General features: G+C 39.6%; 1 protein-coding gene across 3 annotated transcripts in view; it reads right to left on the bottom strand.

The window, feature by feature from the left end:
• The window catches only part of TLK1 (tousled like kinase 1), a 128,882-nt gene that overhangs the window by 97,682 nt on the left and 13,606 nt on the right, over window positions 1-17,594 (bottom strand). The window contains exons 1-2 of one of the 3 annotated variants that reach the window (XM_077830013.1): window positions 16,270-16,288; window positions 15,235-15,353 (exon numbers count right to left, since the gene is read on the bottom strand). The exons of the other annotated variants lie outside the window; for them this stretch is intronic. The gene's annotated coding sequence lies outside the window, so the exon portion shown is untranslated. Of the gene's footprint in view, window positions 1-15,234; window positions 15,354-16,269; window positions 16,289-17,594 lie in introns of those variants that run through there. 3 annotated transcript variants of the gene reach the window in all.

The following is a 17,594-nucleotide window of genomic DNA, read 5'->3' on the forward strand; positions in this document are numbered from 1 at the left end:
ACGAGATTGCACTACAGTACTTGTATTAAGTAAATTGAAATACACTATTTCTTTTGTTTTTTACAGTACAAATATTTGTAATAAAAATAAATATAAAGTGAGCACTGTACACTTTGTATTCTATGTTGTAACTGAAATCAATATAATTGAAAATGTAGAAAACATCCAAAAATATTTAAATAAATGGTATTCTATTAACAATTTTTTTTAATTGTGCGATTAATCACGATTAATTTTTTTAATTGCTTGACAGCCCTAAAATATTCACAAGCTTGTGTGTACACATTACACTTCAGATTTTAAATCTGAAAGTTTTGTATTAAAAGAAAAAATGCTTTTCATTAATGTTTTAACTTCTCATGCACACCCTAAATAGGGAATTGTGAAAAGGAAGTTTTACAAGAGAATGATTCCATCTTAGTCACCAATCAAATCTCTGAGTTCCAGAAACTTTGTAAAATTATATTTTATTGGACTGCTTGGCTGGAATCTTCTTCCTTTGTTTAGTTCCAGATGCAGCAGAATGCAGCATTTAAAAAAAAAAAAAAAGCCAGGAGAAAGTCATCACCACTAGCCTGTGTATTATTTTGACTGTGTACTCTGCAAAAGAGGGGACACCAGCTCTTGGTTCTGCAATCTAATATACATCCCTAAAATTATATGGATTAAAACTAGTGGTGGTCAAATTGGCGCTCATTGGAAATTGGTTGATTTATAATGACCTGTTGACTTTGATTTGATAAATTCTCAAACATTTTGATATGTTTCAGTCTCTGCTGGGATACACAATGGTGATGAAATGGTAGATTATTGCTTGACAAAAAGGAGTTAACAGGGAGAGGCTACTGATTTCATAAATTTCCCGTACAGTCAGAAGACCTATCATAGTTTCTGCAAATTCAGAATCTGCAAATCTGAAACTGATGGGTGTGTCCTCCAAATATTACACTGACAGGCAACAGGAACTGGTACTTCTCAAATCCAAAAAACTTCTGCAGCTGATTGAGCTAAACTATTCACTAGTGCTAATATTGACTTATGTCAGATGAGGATGTGAAAATGACTGTTTTAGACATACATATACATGCAAGGCAAAAAAACCTGAGTTTACAGAGTCATGAAGCAATATTCACCAAATATGTGATACCAAATATTATTTAGGGATTCTATATGCAATCTAAACAGTATAATGAATTTGTGGAGGCAATCTTATACAAGAGCTGGACAAAATTCAAAGATTAACAACTTCCCCATGCTTGGCGCTTTTATATAGGCCGGACTGGTAGCAGCACCGATTAAGGTTGCCTGACACTTACCATTGCAAGACCCTGTTTTCAGTTGCTTATAACTTTCTCAAACTTTAACCATTTGGGCTGACTTTTCCCTGCTGGACATTTGCCTCAGGCTGAACTTTTGGAAAATTTCAGTCAAAATGATTCAGATGTTTTCAAGAATGAAGCTCCGGGAAAAGACGTGGCTTTACTCATAATAGCCCTGCCTCATTCAGGGCACAGACTGGATTTGTTCTGGGGATGAAATAGTAAAAGATTAAGGTGAAGTAGTAAAGAAGGTTGTCAGCTGCAGGACCCAGCCTCATTTGCTGCAGAAGTTGAAAGATATGCAATGCATGAGGCAGGGGATTGCAGAAAGAGAAAGGATGTCCTTTATGGTGAAGGCAGCTGAATGCTGCTCTGGAGAACTGGATTCAATGCGGCCTGTGCCACAGAGTTCCCGTGTCTGTGTGATGCTAAGAAAGTTTTTCACAGGTGGTCACTAACTGTGTGTTCCTCATTTGCCAAGTGCCCAGCTTGAGACCATGAGGTCTGATTTGCAGAAGTGCTGAGCCCTCACAGATGTAACTGAAGTCAATCAGAGCTCTGAAAGAACATTGAAAAACCAGGACCCATCGTGCCTCAAAATGGGCACCCAAAATCAGTGAATACTTTGGGTATTAATCGCTCTGTGCCTCAGCTTCCCACCTGTAAAATGGGGAGAATCATACCCCCTTGCTTCACAGGTTTTATGAAGATAAATAAATAAATGTTTGTGAGGCAGATACAATATGAGTGCTATAGAAAAACCTGGAAGGAAATTAATAATTTTGTCTTTTAGGAAGGGTTTGAATAGTATGTGGCAAATAAGGCCAGAGGATCACACACACTGAGTAATTAGACGATAAAAGCAGTGGTTCTCAAACTTTTGTAATGGTGACCCCTTTCACATAGCAAGCCTCTGAGTACGACCCCCCCCCCTTATCAATTAAAAACTTTTTTATATATTTAACACCATTATAAATGCTGGAGGCAAAGTGGGGTCTGGGGTGGAGGCTGACAGCTTGCAACCCCCCATGTAATAACCTCACGACCCCTTCAGGGGTCCCAACCCCTAGTTTGAGAACCCCTGCGATAAAATATCAGATAGCTGCTCATAAATTCTGTAGAGTCCATCCTGAATGAGGCAAGGGCCCTGTGGAAAAAAAATAGCATGTGATCTTGTAATTATAGACTGTATCATAGTATACATAGAAATGGGCCAAATTAAGGTTTCACATGCAACCTTAATTCTGGCATTTCCTAACTGCTTGACTTTGCAACCTAAATACTGTTTTTTTAATGTAGGTGTTTTGTGTGTAATTATTAAAAGATGGTGAAACCAACTTTTTTTTTTTAAATCAAAATGAATTCACCATTAGCACATCCACATTGCTGCCTATAGCAACAATTTAGAAGGTATTTACTAGTCTTGACCTCATTTAGAAAATGTCAAAAACTAGCCTTTGACAACAAACAAAAATTTACCCAGATCAATGACTAGAAAAATAAATGAAAGCTCCCAAGCTTCACTGCACTTCATTGATGGTGTTCACAGGAGTACAGAGAGCATTCTTACAACAAGCAGTTAAATTATCAGCTGCTTTTAAGGAAGATTTAAAAGGCACGCTCATTTCTAACCACCACCAAACAAGCACTTATGGTAAACAATGGCAAGGACAGTCAATTCTAATTCTGCCAAAGTTTCAATCACTTCCATTAGGCAGCTGTTTCTGAAAACACTCTGGACAAGTCAACTTGACACTCTCTCACTTCAGGTTATATTTCTTATGCATGAGTAGAGAGGTCCATGTGATGTATAAAATTCTTAAAATATCTTTGCTCATCTCTGAGTGTCAGAGAAGAACTGATGATTATCTGTCGTAAACATTTTAATATTCCAACGTTGCTCAAACTCTGAGGCTGCCTTCCCTAAGGAGGCTTGAAGCTGTTTTTGTGGGAGACAAGGGAAGTTTAGACAGGAATAGCTATTCTCTGTTCTAGAGGATTTAGGAAAACAAGAATCCAGTACTGAATACTGGCTATTATTACTCAATGTTGAATTGATGGTTCCTCATTTGCTAAGTACAAAGTTGAAATGATGCTAACAAGGATAAAAATTTAACTTCGTCTTCAGCCTACAATTAAAATATACCTTTCAGTCATTCTCCCCCCACCCCCACCCCGCACTTCCAAAACAACCCAGTAATAGTTTATTCTGCACCTATATTCCACTCTCCATTCCAGTTACAGTGGGAGCAACCTGAGTACTTGTTCTGACCTCAGGGAAGACTGTTGACTAGGTAAAAAGTTGTGTAGTGACCACACAACTTTTAGTTAACTTCAACCCACGTAAAATCTCAAAAGCAAAGAAGTTTGTCAAAATGAGTTTGCCAGCTCAGAACAGCATTACCAGCTTATCTACAGGAGGAAAATTTTAAAAAATGTTCAAAAGATCTAGTTTCCAGCCATTGTTTCTTAAAGACAATGTAAGTATAACTGAGAATAAAGTTAGTAATTTCAACATTTATTTTTATTCTATTTACTTTTTGCACTTCAGCCTGAAAGTGAAAATGAGTTAATTTCACTTTCATAAAAGTAGCAAAAAAAAAAAAAAAAAAAAAAATCACAGCAGGACTATGAAGCTAGCCAACTCTCAAGGTCCCTATTTCACCTGCTCCTTAGGCCTGGTTTACATCTAAAAATTAGGTTGATCTACATATACTGCTCAGTGCTGTGGAAAAATGTCATGACCTGCACAATGTAGTTAAGTCAACCTAAACCCCATAGCAGACATATCTAGGTCAACGCTGGGTCAACCAGAAAAATTCTTCCATTGAACTAGCTACCGCCTCTCAAGGGAGTAGATTTACTACACCAACAGAAAAACCTACACTGCGGTGGTGCAGTCCCTTGGTGCAGCTGTAGCGCTTCTAGTGTAGACATACCCCTACCTTGTGCTGGAAAAGTTACTTCTGCCCCTCTGACCACAGTGGAAAAGAAACAGAACATAACTTTGGGCTTATGCTATTTGATACTGTGCTTTAATTTTTAAGATAGTTAATTTTGCACATTAAACTTTAAGAACCTTTTAATCCATTCTGCAGTCTGAAGGTCATGGCTCCAATCAGTGACACTACAGCACTCATTTGTCCTCTTTCAACAAAAAGATACACAAGGGGTCACCTTAAATGCATTAAGGAAGCGAGACAAATCAGAAGAATTAATTATACTTCCATAATATACAGGAAAAATCTGAACAAATGCTTTGGTTTGGCAACTCAAACCTCATTCCAAAAAGTTCTCTGTTAAACAGTTATATAATATGTACGGCTCACCAAAAGGCTAGAGCATGGGACTGTGAATCCAGTGATGAATGTTCTACCCCCAAGTTACTAGTCTGCTGTATAATCTGAGGAAGTCACTTAGGCTCTGTAATGTAGCCACCATGTTGGCATAGCTATGCCAGCACAGTCCCCTAGTGTAGATGCAGAGAATGCTGACAGGAGGAAGAGTTCTGCTGGTATAGGCATACACCTTCTCCCAATGACCTCAGCTCTGTCTATAGAAGCCCTCTTCTTCTATCAGCATATCTGCACCTACCAGGAGGGGACAAGGGGAGGCTGTTGGCATACTATGTGACCAGGTATGTGGTTTTTTTAACATCTCTGAACATCGTAACTATTCTAATATAAGTTTTAAGTGTAGACCAGGTTTTAACTTCTCTGTGCCTCCATTTCCCCATCTTTAAAAGGGGATAATACATAATCCCCATTGCTGCAAGAAAAGTGCAATATCCAATTGCAGTATTATTTTCCATAATAAGCCTTATATCAACAAAAAAAGTATTAACATCAAATGTTATCCAAAGTTTATGCACAGGAAAAAGAAACAAGCAAACAGCAGCTGCTTTACTAGATTTAAGTTCAGGACAAACATAACCACTTATTGGCGGATCAATGAAGCAACAACTTTGGCTGAAAGAAAAAAGTCAAGGATGTGAAGAAATGTACATGTCAAGTGACTGAGGGCATAAAATTCTAGTTATAGTGTTTTCAGCTAATTTAATAAATCATATTGATCATAACAGCATTCCTTGCTTAAAACCAACAATTTGAAAGTCACATTTCTGTCTCAAAAATATTTACATACCTTGTTACTTGCAACATCTAAGATTATTGTAATTGAAGTTTTAGAGAAAATACTTCTATTTTTGTTTATTTACTTTATGCTTTCACAGCAATTGGTGTATAGACAGTTTGCTGTTTCCCTTTTATAACCAGATATTTCACAAAGCAAGTAGAATCAGAAAAGCATTTTAAAAACAAAAACAAAATCCACAAAAACTGGAAACAGGACTTGGGCAGGTGTAGTGCCTGAAACTGACTAGATTTGAAGTTGATTATGTCATTTTAATGTGGAAAATTATTCTGTATGATACAGGACCAAAGAACAGCAATAAGATGCCCAAGATCAGAAGGAAATTAAGTAGACTGTGTTTAAAGGAAACCCATTGGTTCAACTTGCTATGCTTAGAGACAGGCAAACAACTCAATCTAGACCTAAGCAAATTATCAAAATAACATGAAAAGCAACAAGGTAAACTTGGCTATGTACCAAGTACAGAAAACCCAAACTAATGCAGGACTTTTCAGGTGTTTTAGTGGGGAAGAAAAAAAAAATTCTGCTTCTTACAAATCCACTGCATAACGCTTAAAAAAAAAACAAAAAAAAAACAACCCCGCCAATCATATCTTTATGCTTTAATTAACCAGAATTGGCATGAGACTTCTGTAACCAGCAAACCAGCCATCTTCTCTCTCATTTCATCTCTTGCAGACCATTTATATATCCTGGTTACTTATGGAATGAACTTACAATATTTATAAATACTCTGTTCCCTATCTGAGGTTAGTTATTAAAGTCCTCCCAGGTCATTGATACAACTGTCAACTGAAAAGTATTCGCTCAGATCCCCCAGGAAGCACCATTGATCTTATTAAACTCTGATGGATCATCAAAAAAGTTCCATTACCCTGATGAGGACGATACTTTCCAGCACTAAACTGAAGGATGCAGTCAGTCAGTCCATGCTGAGGATGTAACCTGCTGCGCACAAGTCTCCAAACCAAATCTGAACATAAAGTTCAGCTTGTACTCAAGTTACACAAATGGAAGTCAGAAGCCAAATGAGATAGTCCAGTGGTTGCCATGGTGTCCATGAGATCTTGAGCTAACTCAGAAGAGCCGTCATTTGTATGGACACTATAGTAACCTAAAATAGTTCATCACCTGCACCATTACAGAGCTCAAAATGGCATTCTGATATGCAGTGAAATATCCTGGAGACTAACACTAGACCCATTTTATCTCAATCCCAAAGACTTATAAATGAGATGGACATCTGAATCAGACATATACACACACAGAGACGCAAACAGCACACAGCTTTACAAGCAATCCTCTCTATGCTGAACAACATACTGGGCCTGACACAATTCTGCCAACACAGGTAATGGCAAGCAATCAAGTCTCCGCTGTACATGCAAATTTGGAGGCTTCACCCTTAATTATATCATGATTGGTGGTAACTTTAATAAGCATCAACCCTGCATTAAGAGGTGTGACACACAGAGCTGGGTCCATGTACACACAGACACCCAAAAAAGAAACATAAGGTGAAACCCAGTGCAACATTTGACCCTGGTTTACACTTAATACATAGTCTTTCCTGCTGTCTCCCTCTTTCTACAACTAGCATTTTGATCCAAGGGCCCATGCCCTACAATTAAATCTCTTTACAGTCCACTGTAATCAAGTTATAGCATTGTTCAGTGATCTACGCCACCTGAGGTAATCACTAATGTGACAGTTGCCACAGCTGAATGCCCAAAAAAGAACTTCCAGAGCAGCCCACCAAGGCAATCTAAACAAGACAGACACCCAAACAACCACCACTATTACTATATACACAATAGCTTCTTTTTGGCCTTTTGAGCAGCTAGCCTCAAATCAACCTATTTTCATTTCAATCCCCCTACCCAACAGTTTCAAAACCATCTTCAATGAATGTCTTCATTTCACAAGGTTAACCTGTCCTGCCATGAAGAAAAGGGGTTGTGGAAAAGACCACTGCAGCTTACCATGTCTGCACATACATTATAATCAAACCAAAAACATAGCAAGCAACTGTGCAGTAGTAGTGATGTAGCCCTAACAAACAGTGATGCCTTCTTAACAGGCTAACCCCCAGACAAGGAAACCTACCTAAATGAAGAATTAGAACTAGGAGAATAATGGATTTTTCTGGTTCCCTGGCAATTATGTTTCAGAGGTCACAAGCAACTATGAACTACAACTATGGATGACAAATGAATCGTCATTAGGACAGGAAAAGAACCGAGAATGCCCCTACAATCTGGTGGTTACAGAATTCACCTAGGATGTGAGAGACCCAAATTCATGTCCCTGCTCCAATGACTTGTTAAGTATTTATTCAAAGTGGAACAGCTTCAACCAGAGAGATTGAAAAAGTCCCTTATCAGAATATTCCATAGCCCACATAGACCAGTGGTTAGGACATTCTTCTGCAACGTGCAATCCTTTCTCCACATCAGGCCTAGAGATTGTCTCCCAAATCCCAGGTAAGTGTCCTAACCACTAAGGTTTCAGAGTAATAGCCGTGTTAGTCTGTATTTGCAAAAAGAAAAGGAGTACTTGTGGCACCTTAGAGACTAACCAATTTATCTGAGCATGAGCTTTCGTGAGCTACAGCTCACTTCATCAGATGCATCCGATGAAGTGAGCTGTAGCTCACGAAAGCTCATGCTCAAATAAATTGGTTAGTCTCTAAGGTGCCACAAGTACTCCTTTTCTTCTAACCACTAAGTTAAATCTTATAAGAGGTGGCAGGAGCAGGACCACTACCTCCTCTGGTCGTTTTGTGAATCTTAATTTACTTTGCTTTTGTCAGAATTCCTGAAATCAAAACAAAACTTTTTAACTCAGGCCTAAACAAAATCTTTTGTTCTGACGTTACCAAAACTTTTCAATTTTTTTTTCATTCATTCAGTCTAAACTTTATAGCAAACAACATGAATTCATGAAATACAAGTGAATGGTTTAACACTGTTACAAAAAAAAAAGGAAACATTCTGGAATGTATTAGCAGGAGTGATGCAAGCAAGACATGAGCAGTAATTCTTCCGCTCTACTCCATGCTGATTAGGCCTCACTAGAATATTGAGTCCAGTTCTGGGCGCCACATTTCAGGAAAGATGTGGACAAATTGGAGAAAATCCAGAGAGGAGCAACAAAAGTGATTAAAGGTCTAGAAAACATAATTTATGAGGAAAGATTGAAAAAATGGGGTTTGTTTGCTCAGGAGATAAGACAGAGGGGACATGACAGTTTTCAAGTAACTAAAAGGTTGTAAACAAGCAGAAGGGAGAAAAATTGTTCTCCTTAACCTCTGAGGAAAGGACAAGAAGCAATGGCTTAAATTGCAGCAAGGATGGTTTACGTTGGACATTAGGAAAAACTTCCTGTCAGGGTGGCTAAGTACTGGAATAAATTGCCTAGGGAGGATGTAGAATCTCCATCATTGGAGATTTTTAAGAGCAGGTATGATGGGGTGTATCAGCCCCACAATGGTACAGCAGGGGTTAACCCTTCTCTCTTAGCCAAGGAGCCAGGATACAAAAGGCAGCAGAGCAGCTCAGTCTGGGCTGACCACTGGCAGGGAAGGAGGTGCGTCCATAGGTCCTGGGAGAGGACCGCCTGCACTCTAACACGCAGAGGCCAGCCAGACGGCGACTGACTCTGACACCCAGGCTTGGGACACCACAGGGGGTGGAGAGATCAGAGTCCCAGAGATGGCGAACTGTAGTGATTTGGGTAGCAAGTGACTCAAGAAATCTTCAGGGGAAATGGTTACAGAACCAGACCAAGACTCAGCGTGTTTCAGCCGAACCACTGCTGAGCTGGTGGCAGGTAACCCCACCACCAATAGGGCCCTGGGTTGGGACCTGGTGGAGAGGGCAGGTCAGGGTCCCCCTATCCTGGCCACCACCCACCCCAGGGTGGTGGCCCAACTCACCAGTATTGACTCTGACAGCAAGGACTGCAGTACTGACTCTGGCCAGTAGGCTGCATTGCCCTGACAGCAAGGACTGTAGTATTAGCTCTAGCCATTAGGCCGCACCACCCTGCTAGCAAGAGCCGTATTAAGGACTAAGGCCACTAAGCCGCGCAGCCCAGAGACACGGGGCAACCTTTCAGACTCGATCGCGGGGCTGTGATGCACTTCTCCGCCACCCCCACGGGGTGATGGGGTGTATCAGCCCCTGCGACAGCAGGTTAGGCAAATATCTGTTAAAGATGGTCTAGATAATACTTAGTCCTGCCATGAGTGCACGGGACTGGACTAAATGACCTCTCGAGGGCCCTTCCTGTCCTATGATTCGATGATTCTATGAATAGTTTCAGACTACTTGACACTGAATTTTTCAGCAAATAAGCTATTTGATTAAAATACGTCACCCAGCTCTATGCAGAAACAGGGTTCAGACCTCAGTGGACCAGTGGCCAACCTCCCTTTAAAACTCAAATCTTTAAGTACTGTGAAGTCTAGCACTTTTTAAAAACAAAAACAAAACATACTCAAAAGCATTTCAAAGTGGTGAAGGAGTATGTTGGCTATTTTTCCACTAGCAATTCACAGAGGCAAAGCAGATACAAAGTGAATGTACGAGCAGCTTGTGGAAAAGGTGTTCTTGCCCCAGAAGAAAGGATGGATAAGATAGACCTGTGTTCCTAACTTGAATTTCAATGTAATTTACCACTCCAAGTTAAAGACATCAACATTAGTTATGTACCGGTATGTTCTAGCTTGTGGTTTCTGTATGAGAAAAACTGCTTATTGTAACTTACATTCCCAAAAAGTCTGCACTTCTTTCCTGAATGATCTTTACTTTCTAAATGTATATAGCTTTCAAAATATGCTGTTCTAGGAAATAATTTCAATTATGAAAAAGACCCTAATTATCTTCTTTGGGGGGGGGGGGCAAACAGATGTTTAGTACAGGTGGAAATATCTGATCAGTCATGCAGTCTACATGAAGCTTCTGGAGAAGGGTAAAATAAGCGGGGCCCTTTTTTGTTTGAAACAGTATCCATATTTGGGGGAAAAATAATCACAAAAGAAAAGCATACTCCATAGAGTGCATTAAAGCACAGGGGCACTCGTTGACACAAAATGGAAGAACAGGTCTGAGTTGTCATTATTAAATCCATATCTATCCTGAACAAACAGAATTGAACTGATGTGCAATTTAAGCAGTTTGCATCCAGTCAGTGACTTAAAACAGTTGTAATGTGTATCTGTATACAAAGAGAAACCTGTTGCTTGATTTTCAGAGCTACTGAGCCCATCTAACTCCTGATGAAGTCAACTGGAAATTTGAGCACTTAACACTTCTGGAAGTCAGGCAGTATATAGTTCTATATTCATCTTTCTTGCACTGAAAGCATGGAATAAAATTCTCTGGGGCATTTTTTTTGAAGAAACATTACATTTTAAGCTTTTAGTAGCTACATTTTGAAACTGGTTCAAGTGATTTTTTTTTAAATTTTTTTTTTAGTTTATTAATAATTCTGGCCATTTAGAAATTGGCGGTTCTCATTTTTTCAGCAGTTTGCTAGAGCTGGAGTAGGCAACAGAAACTGGAGAAAGCTTCCAACATTAGGAAAAGGCAGTCATTTTTGCAGAGCAAGCTACAACCCAAACTAATTCCTTGATGCTGGAAACTCTTAACTGATCTCTAGCCCGCACTCCTCACGTGACCCACATTTCTGCTGCCAGTTCCTCATTCCAGTTTTCCAACCAAAAATCTGCAATGAAAGGTTAATTAGACAGGAGCAGGTCAGTGGGGATGAGGGAAGGAATAAGCCTCTAACAGTTCTGTCTCCAGGGAATTATTATGGATGAACACCACATGCAGAATGCCAGCAGACCAACACCGAGAAAAAAATTAAAAAGCAGTCCCTTTAACTGAGTTCTCCTCCCCTTGCCTCCTGGACAGCCACCCACTTTACACTGTTGTCTCCATTTTGACTACTGTAAAAGTTGTCAGACGGCAATAGTCAGCAGAAGTTACTTCATCAAGTGCTTACACAGGCAGCATCTGTCTGTCCAGTAGAGACCAAAAGAATTGCCTTCATCGTCCTTAGCTCTTATTTCTGAATTTGACGGTCCTTCTCCCAAATACTGAGTAAAAGAACTCTCAGGTCTCTTCGTGGCCACAAACTTTTTGCATCATTATAGTAAGCTCAGCTAATTGAGTCAAGTGACTCTCACACACACACTTAAGAATAAAGAATAGACTTATTTCCTACATTTGCTTATGAGACATGCATATTCAATGTCAGTTTTCTAGTCACGTTCTTATCTTTTGTTAGGGTGTTAGATGATCACTGTTCTACAACATTCACAGATTTTCAAGAATAATGTAATTTTTGTATTTTTTCCTTTCATAATTTCACTGGCATCCCCTGATGTGGCTTTTCATTCTCCAGACACTCTGAAATCGTAAACTCAACTGCCAGCTTTCAGAGCAGTTTCTGTCCCATTTTCTATCCCAAAACTAATTTTTAGTTCAACAGTCACAAGATAATACAAATCTTTTTCTCCAGCCTCTGTTCTTATACCAAAAAGTAGGGAATAGAGGAGAGACATAATATAAAACTATAAAAAAAAAACCCAAATGCACAGAATAAATACCCTATAGCTACCACACTGAGGGAAAGTTGGTTCTAATCCCTCAGAGTGCAAAATAACTGTTACTTCAATTTCCACCAAGTCTGCTGCTCTTTTTCTAGTTTGCATTACTTGGGATCAAACTTTTCTGCATACTTTGATTTCAGGAGCCAAGAATACCTTATTTCAGATTCTGCACACATTTCTACACCTCTGCTACAACATATGGAAAGATAAGCACTAAACCAGGTGGCAGGACCATCATGGAAGTAGGAAGAATAAGGCTAGCTCCAGCACCTTTGAAATAAAAATTCTGATCCAGTACCTGATGTACTTTCACGAACAGCACATAGTAGAGATGCTTTTAAGACTGAATCTGACAATGGTTGCCGGCTCTGAAAAATATTAATATTAATATCTTTTGGAAAGATTCATAATTCATTGAAATTCTGAGATATTGTGCCTCATTTAAGTGTTATTTTTCCTCTATGTAAAAAAAGAAGAGTCTACTTTTGTTTTGTTTTGGCAAATGGTTCTGGCTAAAAACTAAAGTCAGTTTTTAGCCAGACACTTCTTTAAGCTGGCTTTTTCTAGAGAAATTCTTCACTGGGCATGCTTTCCTACCCCACCCCTCAAATCACTAAATCATGTTCCATACTTCTTTGCAATGGTTTGGCCATCCCAATAACAGAGGCCCCAAATAAATCAGTAAGCATAAAAAGGCGAATACAGAGATGATGCGGAAGAGTATAGAAGATCCAACATTATGTGTCTGTCTGCCCTATTCCCAAACTTCAAGGTGCCTCTTTTTGCAGCATGCACAGGAAGCGTTAGCATAGCAAATAATGCTATGAGCAACAGAACCACGACAAGGTCCTTCCTGAGTCTGTTGAATAATGTTTAGCTTGGGTGCAGGAAATAGTTGATTAGAAGAATATAAAGACAGACTCACATAACATCAGTAACATGCTATTTCCACAGAATTGTTACCGCTTGATAACACAGAAGACATAAGGTTGCAGTATGAAGATCAAAATTATTTGTACTTTTATCTTTCTCCACTGCTATTACTGGACTAGGGAAGAGACCAACAAATTATATCCTGGGAGTAGCAGCACACAAAAACATGTGCAGTGGCCAAAAGGGAAGAATGATCATATTGGGTGTAGGAATCCTGATATTTAAGATATCATTCCAGATTCAGTAATCTCTTCTCTGTTCTTGAGAACAATACTGAGACTGATCTGGTTAGGGATAATGGTATGAAAGCATATATTCCCCTCTCTTTTCCTCATCTTCAGGGTCCCAACTACATTCTGAACTTGCTCTCCAACCTTTCTGCATCTAAGACAATAACAATACAACACCCTGCGAGAGAGAAACACCAAGAAGAAACATCCCTCTTGGAAGTGTTCCTACTTGTGAAGAACTATACTGAACTGAGAAAGCTGTGAAAATTACAAATAATGAAACATTTGCTAAAAATATATTCCTCAATTTTAGCAGATTTTTGGCTACATGGTACTTTTGAATGAGTCTTACAAAGGACCAACAGAAGGGAACACTATGAACTTGTATAAACTAGATGCACACACCCAGAGTATGTTTTCCACAAGCAGTGGCATCCTATGTTGTTCTTGGAATTTGTGTTGTAGTTTAACAGCTGATGCCATTTTTTCCCCACCCACTCTTTCATCCATATTGCTTACCTGCAGCAGTTTTTTGGATTATTATGCACTGCCTACAACACAACTAGGTAACCAAAGGGAGAAACTTTCTGATTTGGCACAAGGACTTAAGGTGTATTTTCAGCATCATCAAGGATTACAATAGAATAGCAGAGACTGGCCATGTCTACAGTAGGAAAATACATTACAACGTGTTAGCTGACAAGTTAACACATTAAAAATATACTTAGCTCCTAGTGTAGCCAAAGACAGTGATGACAGAAAGTTAAGTTCCAGTTAACTCTCACTATCTAGAGGACTTATCTCTAAACATTTAGGGAGTTCAAACATTCTGCACCCTCAAAAAACATCTCCACTGTCTATTTTAATAATAGCATATGAGCGGAGGTGCTGATGGAGGAAGAAGAGGTGCCAAGTGTCTACTCTAACCAAGCACTTCTAGGGAAGTCTTTGTTCAAGATAGTTGTCAGTTCTGGCAGCAACTTGGGAAGTACCAAGAACCATGGGGCTGGGGCACTGGGCATGTCCATGACCATTTCATTTTCTGTGTTTTGTACAATGATAAAACTTCCTCCTCTCAGGCCCCTCGTAAAAGAAAGAACAGTCATTTCCATCTGTGCTCCCTGCAATGAGAGTCCTCAAACAGGAACTGCATGCTGAATCACCGAGGGTCACAACAACTTATTCCTGAACTGAGACCATCTTCACTTTATTTGGAGTCTTCAGGAACACTTGGGTAAAGGTAAGTTACTTCAGAAGTACTGCTACTAGGACTGTACTTTACTGAGACAGGGGACAGATTAGAAAAGGCCATCACAGCAGAAAATGAAAATGAGTACACACATTTTTGAGTCTATGGGACATGACTGCCTCTCAGGGAACTAAAAAGTGCATAAAATATCCTTAGTTTTGTTTTATAGCATTTCATAACATACTGAAGCAGTAGTGTTGCATTCCACTCACCACAATCAGGAAGAACTATTTTATCGATTATTTTTATGATGCTTACCAAGAGAGTATCTGAGGATCCAACAAACAATGAGTTTACCGTATAGGGAAGGAACACATCCCCATTTTACAGATGGGAAAGTGATACACAAGAGGAGAGACTAAGGGACTTTCCCACAGTCATATAGGAAGTCTGTGGCTGACCTAGCAAAAGAACCCAGACCTCCTGAGTCCCAGCCCAATGCACTACCCACAAAACCATTTCAACTGAGAGGTCAAGACTCAGACCAATTCAGAATAAATTTAGGCTTTTTTGGGGCTGTAACATATGTCACTATCTGTTAACACAGAACTCATCATCTGTCCCAATTTCTGTTTGGATGGTGAAAGATCTTTAAAATCCAGAGCAATGCTGACAGCAAGAATGAACATCTGACCAAAGGATCACTGGAAACCACTACCAGCCAAACACATTTTCTGTACATTTTCAGGAGACAAGTCAGAAGCTTTGAATGTTCAAGTCAGTATTTACCATGAAAAGGCTGTTCTGTCAGAGTTTAAAATGGCGCAGGCCCCATCTTCATGTCCTGTCTAACAAATACAACAATCGTTCCTTCTCTCAGAAAGGGCAGACAGGGGAAATAAAGTCATCTGGCAAGCAGAAGAAAGAGGTAATGTCATAAAACTTTGATATGTCTACATTTCCCCCACTGTGGAGGAAAGACAGAGCCACAGCAGAAAAGACTCATAAAAAATGTATATGAAAATTATTATTGGTATATTTTATTCCAACAGTGTATATGAAAATTATTTATAGTTCAGGAGAGATACTAGATCAATTATTATTTTAGAGCAGAAGCAAAAATACACCATCGTTTTCAGTATTTGACTAACTTTAAAACTCAGGTGTACACATCAAAACTCTCAAACGCATACTTCAGAAAAAAAGTCTTATTACACCATCTCTAATTGCAACTGTAAGGCTAATGGATTACTTTACTTTTAAAACTACCACCATTTTAAACTGAAGTTCATGTGGCTCAATCAACTTTCAATTATTTTCATTTATAACCATTTGTATGACATATGTAGTACATAACATATTAAAAACACCTATGTTAAAAGAACATTAGTTAGGTTGCAAAGTCAACCACTTGAAAGTTGGGTTGCCCACACAACCTTAATTCTGTCCCCTTGTGCATATGTATAAATCATTCTAAAATACTCCATACTCCCCCCGACCCCTCCCAACAGGGGTCTTTCCTCACTTAGTGTACAGGAAATAAGGCATCAGTTCAATACTTTTAAGCCTCATCATTCAGTGAGAGGCCCCTGCCTTACTTACTTGTGCACCCTCCTAACTCTGCACTGAATGTGGAATTATTCATTTACTCAGTCTTTTCTAAGGCATTTATCACTGCAGCATCCAAGTGCTTCAAATATTAAAACATTTATATACAGCTCTCCCCTGTGAGATAAGAGTATTACTCCCATTTTGCAGAGGGGAAAACAGAGATATGCCTAAGGCCACACAGTGAAAAAGCTTAGTTTACAACTTAAAACCTACTGACTCAATCCTGCGCTCATTCCTCCAGTCCCCAATGCAGAATTACCACAGGTTCTGAGTATCCACAGCTCCCACTGACTTCTGGTGCAGGCACTCAGCATTTCTGAAAATTCAGTGCTCAGGGCATCCAGAAAAAAAAAAGACCACAATTAGTGACTACTTGCCAACATTTTAGTTTAAGTGACTTGCTCAGCTTCACCACAGAAAGTCAGTGGCAGAAAAAAGGACAGAACCAAGTTGTGTGTGGCATTCACCTGTCTTAACCATAAAACCATCCTCTCTCTTCCTCCTGGCCCCACCTAATTCTCAAATTCACACATTCCAATTTCTAGAGTAGGAATCCCAGAGACAATAGCTTCATTCACAACATGGCACCAATTCGTTTTCCGAGAACAGTCCATCCTGTGCACTGAATGAAGCACTGTGAAGAACAACAGTATGTGACGAGTTTGGGTTAATTAGAGTCTCATAATGCGTACACAAAAGGAGCAGTGTTAAGGTTGTATGGGCAACAGAATCTGGAATTTCCTAGTTTTCAAATGTTTGACGTCGCAACCTAAATAGCTTTCTTTTAATGTCATTTCTGTTTGTTTTAAAAGGAGAAAAGTAAAAATGTTATGATGTACAACTATAACAACTCCTACATCTCACATCATCAGTACTCTTTGAATCCTGAACCTTCAGCTCTATAGCACAGACTTCTACCACTTAATCTACAGAACAAACTACATTAGTTAGTAGCACGAGAAGGGGTAGATGGACTGCTGAGCCCATGCTATAGTTGAGGGAAGACTGACACAGCTATTAGGTGGAGGTAGAAGGCGCTCCTGTATCATATGTTGTCCCCAGCGGCAGGGATGGGCAACTCATGCCATGTGCTCAGTCTTAAATGTGTGCCTAGCCCCACACACAGCAACTAGACACTCATGGCAGGCCTGGGCCAGGCAACTCAGGCTCACAGGGCTTGAGCTGCAGGGCTGTTTCACTGCTGGGTAGACTTCCAGGCTCAGGCTGGAGCACGGGCTCTAGGACTGTCTCAGGATTGGGTCTTATCCCAGAAATCTACACAGCAGTGCAACAGCCCCACAGTCCAAGCCCCATGAGCCTGAGTCAGATGGCATGGGACAGCCAAGAGTGTTTGTTTGCCATGTAAACATACCCAAAGCGAACCACAGCTGGTCCACTCCTCTGTAGCTCCAGCAGCAACTAGGCTGTAATAGTTACTAGATAGGTGATAGCTTAAATTATAGATTGGCTGATTAGTCAGGCTCTCTTAATTTAATCTTTGTTCACGCCTTTATCTTTGTCTGCCTTTAAAGCAAGAC

Source organism: Eretmochelys imbricata, chromosome 11, assembly GCF_965152235.1.
Source record: "Eretmochelys imbricata isolate rEreImb1 chromosome 11, rEreImb1.hap1, whole genome shotgun sequence".
Classification (NCBI taxonomy): Eukaryota; Metazoa; Chordata; order Testudines; family Cheloniidae; genus Eretmochelys; species Eretmochelys imbricata.